This window comes from Capsicum annuum, chromosome 5 (assembly GCF_002878395.1).
Source record: "Capsicum annuum cultivar UCD-10X-F1 chromosome 5, UCD10Xv1.1, whole genome shotgun sequence".
Lineage (NCBI taxonomy): Eukaryota > Viridiplantae > Streptophyta > Magnoliopsida > Solanales > Solanaceae > Capsicum > Capsicum annuum.
The window spans coordinates 220,334,164-220,342,610 of record NC_061115.1 but is presented as its reverse complement, the minus strand read 5'-3'; positions in this window follow the sequence as shown (position 1 = coordinate 220,342,610).

Sequence of the window (8,447 nt, the reverse complement as noted above, 5' to 3'; positions counted from 1 at the left end):
GGGTGGGCCCATTGCTCGGGTATATTTTGGTCCCAAAATTGATCGAGGCTTGCCAAGGAGGCTTGGGAGCAGGCTAGTATGGGCCGTTTGTATGGATGAGGCCAATTTGGGGTTCAAATGGGCAAAACGGGAAAAATTGGCCATTTTCAGGCAGGGCTCATGTACCGCCGCCTATGAGCCCAGGGATGGGCCAGTGGCTCGGGCATATTTTAAGCCCAAAATTAACCGAGACATGCCAAAGAGGCTTAGTAGCTGCCAAGTTTGGGCTGTTTGGGTGGATGAGGCAAATTTAGGGTTCAAATGGGCAAAAAGGGCGAACTGGCTATTTATAGGCCGAGCTCATGTACCGCCACCTACGATCCCAAGGGTGGGCCTATGGATCAGGCATATTTTGGGCCCAAAATCAACTGAAGCATGCTAGGGAGGCTTGGGAGCGACATAATGTGGGCTGTTGGTGTGGATGAGGCCAATTTGGGGTTCAAACAGGCAAAATAGGGTGAACTGGCCATTTTCAAGTCGGGCTCGTGTACCGCCGCCTATAAGCCTAGGGATGAACCAGTGGATCGGGCATGTTTTGGTCCTAAAATCGACCAAGGCATGCAAGGAGGCTTGGGAGCGACCTAGTGTGGGCCGTTTATGTGGATGAGGCCAAATAGGGTTCAAATGGGCAAAATGGGGTAAACTAGCTATTTTTAGGTCAGGCTCGTGTACCGCTGCCGACGAGCCCAGGGGTAGGCCTATGGAACGGACATCTTTTGGGCCTAAAATTGATCAAGGCATGCCAGAGAGGCTTGGGAGTGGACTAGAATGGGCCGTATGTGTGGATGCAGCCAATTTGGAGTTTAAACGAGCAAAATAGAGTAAACTGGCCATTTTTAGGCTGAGCTCAGGGGTAGGCCCATGGCTCGGGTGTTTTTTTGGCCTAAAATCGATTGAGGCGTGAAAGGGAGGCTTGGGAGCGGTCTAGTATGGGCTATTTGTGTGGATGAGGCCAATTTAGGGTTCAAACGGACGAAACAGGGTGAACTAGATAATTTCAGGCTGGACTCGTGTACTGCTGCCAATGAGCCCGGGTGTGGGCCCATGGTTCGAGCATTTTTGGGCCCAAAATTGATCGAGGCATGCCAGGAAGGCCTGGGAGTGGCCTAGTGTGGGATATTTGAGTGGATGAGGCCAATTTCATGTTCAAACGGGTTAAACAAGGCAAACTGGCCATTTCTCAGGCTAGGCTCGTGTACCGCTGCTTACGAGCCTGGGGTGGGCCCATGTCTTGAGCATCTTTTGGGCCCAAAATCTATCGAGGCATGCTAGAGAGGCTTAGAAGCTGCCTAATATGGGCCGTTTGTGTGGATGAGGCCAATTTGGGGTTCAAACGGGTGAAATAAGGGGAGCTGGCCATTTTCAGGTTGGGCTCGTATACCGTTGCCTACGAGCTCGGGGTGGGCCCATGGCTCGAGCGTCTTTTGGGCCCAAAATTGACTGAGGCATGCTAGGGAGGCTTGGATGCAGCCTAGTGTGGGTTGTTTGTATGGATGAGGCCAATTTAGGGTTCAAACGGGAGAAACTAGGCGAACTGGCCATTTTCAGGCCGGGCTCGAGTACCGCAGCCTATAAGCCCAGGGGTGGGCCCATTAATCGAGAGTATTTTTGGACTAAAATTGATCGAGGTATGCTGGGAAGGCTTGGGAGCGGTGGTCAAATGGCTGAAGTGGGGCAAACTTTTTAATTTCAGGCGTGGCTCATGTACCGTCGCCAATAAGTCCGAGGTGGGCCCGTTACTCTGACGTCTTTTGGGGCCAAAATAGACCATGGCGTAATAGGGATACTTGGGAGCAGCCTAGTGTGGACCGTTTGTATGGATGAGGCAAATTTAGGGTTCAAACGGGTGAAACGGGGTGAACTTACCATTTTCAGGCCGAGCTCATGTACTCTTGCCTATGAGTTCGGGGTAGGCCATGGCTCAAAATTTTTTTGGGCCCAAAATCGACCGAGGCATGACAGGGAGGCATGGGAGCGGTCTAGTATGGGCCGTTTGTGTGGATGAGGCCAATTTAGGGTTCAAATAGGTTAAATGGGGCGAACTGGCCATTTTCAGGCCAGGCTCGTGTACCACCGCCTACGACCCCGGGGGTGGGCCCTTGTCTTGGGTGTATTTTGGGCCCAAAATCAACCGAGACGTGCCAGGGAGGCTTGGGAGCAACCTAGTGTGGTCTGTTTGTGTGGATTAGGCCAATTTAGGTTAAATGGGGCGAACTGGCCATTTTTAGGCCAGGCTTGTGTACCGCCACCTATGATCTCGAGGATGGGCCTGTGGCTCGAGCATATTTTGGGCCCAAAATCTAGCGAGGCATGCCAGGAAGGCTTGGGAGCGGCCTAGTATGGGCCGTTTGTGTGGATAAGGCCAATTTAGGGTTCTAACAGGCGAAACGGGGTGAACTTGCCATTTTTAGGCAGGGGTTATGTACCACCGCCTATGAGCCCAAGGATGGGCCAAGGAATCGAGCATCTTTTAGGCCAGAAATTGGCCGAGGCATGCCAGAAAGGCTTTGAAGTGGACTAATGTGTGCCGTTTGTATGGATGAGGCCAATTTAGGATTCACACGAGCAAAATGAGGTGAACTGGTTTTTTTCAGGATGGGCTCTTGTACCGTCGCCTATGAGCCCGGGGGTGGGCTGTGGCTCGGGCATCGTTTGGACCAAAAATTGATCGAGGCAGGACAGGGAGGCTTGGGAATGGCCCAGTGTGGTCCATTGGTGTGGATGAGGCTAATTTTGAGTTCAAATGGGTGAAATGAGGCAAACTGGCCAGTTTCAGGCTGGGGTCGTGTACCGTCGCCTATGAGCTCGGGGTTGGGCCCGTGGTTCGGGTGTCTTATCGGCCTAAAATTGATCGACGCGTGCCAGGAAGGCTTGGGAGCGACCTAGTATAGGCCGTTTTTATGGATGAGGCCAATTTGTGGTTCAAACGGGTGAAACGGGGTAAACTAGCAATTTTCAAGCTGGTATCGTGTACCGCCCCCTATGAGTCTGGGGTGAACCCATGGCTCGGGCCTCTTTTTGTCCCAAAATCGAATAAGGCTTGCCAGAGAGGTTTGGGAGCGACCTAGTGTGGGCTATTTGTGTGGATAAGGCTAATTTGGGATTCAAACGGGCGAAACATGGCGAACAAGCTATTTTCAGGTTAGGTTGTGTACAACTGCCTATGAGCCCGAGGGTGGGCTCATGACTCGAGCATATTTTGGGTCCAAAATCGACCAAGGCATGATAGGGAGGCATTAGAGCGGCCTAGTGTGGGCCATTTAGGTGGATCATCCTAATTTGGGGTTCAAACGGGCAAAATGGGGTGAACTGGCCGTTTTCAGGCCTAAGTCGTGTACTGCCGCCTACAAGCCCGAGGGTGGGCTTGTGTCTCTGGGGTCTTTTGGGCTGAAAATTGATCTAGGTGTGGCAGGGAGGATTGGGAGCGGAATAGTATGGGCCGTTTGTGTGGATGAGGCCAATTTGTCGTTCAAATAGGCAAAATGGGCCGAACTAGCCATTTTCAGGCCGAGGTCATGTACTGTGCCTACGAGCAGGGGGGTGGGCCCATGGATCGTGTATATTTTGGGCCCAAAATTGACCTAGGCATGCCAAGGAGGCTTGGGAGCAGCCTAGTGTGGCCCGTTTGTTTGGATAAATCCAATTTGGGGTTGAAACAAGCAAAACAGGGCAAACTGACTATTTTCAGGCAGGGGTCATGTACCGCCGCCTACGAGCCCAGGTTGGGCCCCTGGATCAGGCGTCTTTTGGGCCCAAAATCAATCGAGGTGTGCCAGGGAGGCTTGGGAGGGGCCTATTGTGGGTGGTTTGTGTAATGAGGCCAATTTGGGGTTTAAATGGGCAAAACGGGGCGAACTAGCCATTTTCAATCGAGGTCGTGTGCCGTTGCCTACAAGCCAGGGGTGGGCCCATGGCTCGAGCATATTTTGTGCCCAAAATTGATCGAGGTGTGCTAGGGAGGCTTAAGAGCAGCCTAGTGTGGGCCTTTTGTCTGGATAAGTCCACTTTTGGGTTCAAACGGGCATAATAGGGCGAACTATCCATTTTCAGGCCGGGGTCGTGTACCGCCTATGAGCCTGGGGGTGGGTCCATGGCTCAAGCATATTTTTGGCCTAAAATTGACCGAGACATGCATGAGAGGCTTGGGAGCGGTCTAGTGTTGGCCATTTGGGTAGATGAGGCTAATTTGGGGTTCAAACGGGCAAAATGGAGCGAATTGGCCATTTTCAGGCCTGGGTCGTGTATCGCTGCGTATGAGCCTATGGGTGAGCTCATGGCTCGGGCATTCTTTGGGCCCAAAATAAACTGAGGCATGCCAGGGAGGCTCGGGAGAGGCCTAATATGGGCCGTTTGTATTGATGAGGCCAATTTAGGGTTCAAACGGGCAAAACGGGGCGAACATGCTATTTTCAGGCTAGGGTTGCGTATCACCACCTATGAGCCCAGTGTAGGCTCATGGATTGAGCATTTTTTGTGCCTAAAATCAACCGACGCATGCCAGGGAGGCTTGGGAGCGGCCTAGTATGGGCCGTTTATGTTGATGAGGCCAATTTGGGGTTCAAACAGGAGAAACGGGAAAAACTGGCTATTTTTTGGCCGAGATCGTGTATTGCCGCCTACAAGCCCAGGGGTGGGCCTGTGGCTCTGGCATCTTTTGGGCCAAAAATTAATCGAGGTATGCCAGGGAGGCTTGGGAGCAGCCTAATATGGGCCGTTTATGTGGATGAGGCCAATTTGGGATTCAAATGGGCAAAACGGGGTGAACTAGAAATTTTCAAGTAGGGGTCGTGTACCGCGCCTATGAGCACGGGGGTGGGCCTGTGGCTCGTGCATCTTTTAGGCCCAAAATCAATCGAGGAGTGCCAGAGAGGCTTGGGAGCATCCTAGTATGGGCCGTTTGTGTGGATGAGGCCAATTTGGGGTTCAAATGGGCAAAATGGGGCAAACTGGCCATTTTTAGGCTGGGGTCGTATACTGTAGCCTACGAGACCGAGGGTGCGCCCGTGGATCCGGCATCGTTTGTGCTCAAAATCAATCGAGCCATGCTAGGGAGGCTTGGTAGGGGCTTAGTGTGGGCCGTTTGTCTAATGAGGCCAATTTGGGGTTCAAATGGGCGAAACGGGGCGAACTGGCCATTTTCAAGTCGAGGTCGTGTACCACCGCCTACGAGCTCGAGGGCGGGCTTATGGCTCGAGCATCTTTTGTGCCCAAAATCAACCAAGGCGTGACAATAAGGCTTAGGAGCGGTCTAGTGTGGGCCGTTTGTATGGATGACTCGAATTTTGGGTTCAAACGGGTGAAATGAGGCAAACTGGCAATTTTCAGGCCGGGGTCGTGTACCGTCGCCTACGAGCCCGAGAGTAGATCCGTGGCTCGGGCGTCTTTTAGGCCTATAATTGATCGAGGCATGCTAGAGAGGTTTAGGAGAGGTATAGTGTGGGCTATTTCTGTGGATGAAGCCAATTTGGGGTTCGAACGGGCGAAACGGGGCGAACTGGCCATTTTCAGGCTAGGGTCGTGTACCACCTACGAGCCCAAGGATGGGCCCATGGCTCGGGTGTTCTTTGGCCCCAAAATAAATTGAGGCGTGCCAGGGAGGCTTGGGAGAGGCCTAGTTTGGGTCGTTTGTGTGGATGAGGCTAATTTAGGGTTCAAACGGGTGAAACGGGGTGAGCAGATTATTTTTAAGCTAGGGTCGTGTATCTCCACTTATGAACCTAGTGTGGGCCCTTGGCTCGGGCATCTTTTTGGCCCAAAATCGACTGAGGCATGCCAGGGAGGCTTGGGAGCGGCCTAGTGTGGGCTATTTGTGTGGATGAGGCCAATTTGGGGTTCAAACGGGCAAAACAGGGCAAACTGGCGATTTTCATACCTGGGACGTGTATCGTCGCCTATGAGCCCGGGGGTAGGCTCATGGCTCGGGCATCTTTTGGGCCTAAAATCGATCGAGGCATGCCAGGGAGGCTTGGGAGCAGCCTAGTGTAGACCATTTGTATGGATGAGGCCAATTTAGGGATCAAACGGGGGAAACGGTGCGCACTGGCCATTTTCAGGTCGGGTTCGTGGACCGCCACTTACGAGCCATTGGAGAGGCACGTGGATCGGGCGTCTTTAGGGTCTAAAGTAGACCGAGGCATGCCAGGGAGACTTGGGAGCATCCTACCTCCCTAGTATGCCATGATAAATTATTGGCCCACAGCACACTCAAAATTTGGGCCCACCCCCAAAATCGTGGGCCATAGCACACCGATTTATCCTGAAAAGGCCCCGTCCATGCCGTTTCGCCCGTTTTTCCTCCCAAATGGCCAAGATAAATTAAACGAACTATAATGGATCGATCCCTTACCTCCCTGGCATACCTCAGTCGAATTATCAACCCATAGCACGCTCGAACCTTAGGCAGACCCCCAAAACTGTGGGCTATAGCTCACCGATTTGGCCCAAAAATGCCCCGTTCGCGCCGTTTCGCCTGTTTTTCCACCCAAATAGCCACGAAAAATTAAACGGACTACACTGGGACGATCACCAACCTCCGTGGCATGCCCCGATCGATTTTTATCACACAGCTCGCCCGAACCTCGGGCCCACCCCTAAAACCGTGGGCTATAGCACACCAATTTGGCCTGAAAATGCCCCGTCCGTGCCGTTTCACCAATTTTTCCACCCAAATAGCCACGAAAAGTTAAACGGACCACACTGGGATGATCCCCAACATCACTGGCATGCCCTGATCAATTTTCGTCCTACAGCACGCCCGGACTTCGGGGCCACTTCCAAAACTGTGGGATAAACACACTAATTTGGCTCGAAAATAGCCTGTTTGAGCCATTTTGCCCATTTGTCCACCCAAATAGCCACGAAAAATTAGATAGACCATACTGGGATGATCCCCAACCTCCCTGGCATGCCTCAGTTAATTTTTGGCCTTAATCACGGCCGAAACCTGGGCCCACCCCTAAAAAATGGGCTATAGCACACCGATTTAGGCCAAAAATGCCCCGTTCGCGTTGTTTTGCTCGTTTGTCCACCCAAATGGCCATGAAAAATTAAACGGACTACATTGGGACGATCCTCAACCTCCATGACATGCCCCGGTTAATTTTTAGACCACAGCTCACCCGAAACCCACCAAACCGTGGGACATAGCACACCGATTAGGCCTGAAAATGCTCCGCTCACACTATTTCGATCGTTTGTCCACCCAAATGGCCATGAAAAATTAAACCGACCACACTGAAATGATCCCCAACCTCTTTGGCATGCCCCGATCGATTTTTGACCTATAGCATGCCCGAACCTCGAGCCCACCCCTAAAATCGAGGGCTATAGCACATTAATTTCGCCCGAAAATGCCCCGTTTGCGCCGTTTTGCCCGTTTTTCCACCCAAATAACCATGAAAAAAATTAAACAGATCACACTGGGATGATCCCTAACCTCCCTGGCATGCCCCGATCAATTTTTGACCGACAGCACACCCAAACCCCGAGCCCACCCCCAAAATCGTGGGCTATAGCACATCGATTTAGCCCAAAAATGCTCCGTTTGCACCGTTTCGCCTGTTTATCCACCCAAATAGCCACAAAAAATTAAATAGACCATACTAGGATGATCCTGAACCTCCCTGGCATGTTTCGGTCAATTTTCGGCACACAGTACGCCCATACCCCAGGCCCACCCCCAAAACCGTGGGCTATAGAACACCGATTTGGCTCGAAAATTTGTGCCATTTCGCCCGTTTGTACACCCAAATGGACACGAAACATTTAATGGACCATATTAGGACTATCCTTCACCTCCCTAGAATACCCCAATCAATTTTTGGCCAATAGCATGCCCGGATCTCAGGTCCAGCCCCAAAAATGTGGGCTGCACACCGATTTGGTCCAAAAATGCCCCATTTGCGTTGTTTCGTCCGTTTGTCCACTCAAATGGCCAAAAACATTAAACAGACCACACTGGGATGATCCCCAACCTCTCTGGCATGCCCCATTTGATTTTTGGCCCACATCGTGCCTAGACACCAGGCCCACCCCCATAACCGTGGACTATAGCACATCGATTTGGTCCGACAATGCACCATTCACGTTGTTTCACCTGTTTGTCCACCCAAATGGCCATAAAAAATTAAACGGACAACACTGGGATGATCCCCAACCTGCCTGGAATGCCCCAGTCGATTTTCAGCCCACAGTACACCTGGACCCTGTGCCCACCCCCAAAACTAAGGGCTATAGCACACCGATTTGGCCCAAAAATGCCCTATTCGTGCTGTTTTGACCGTTGGATCACCCAAATATCCACAAAAAATTAAATGGAAAACACTAAGATGTTCCAAACGTCCCTAGCATGCCCCAGTTGATATCAGCTAATAGCACGCCCGTACCTCGAGCCCACCCCCGAAATCGTA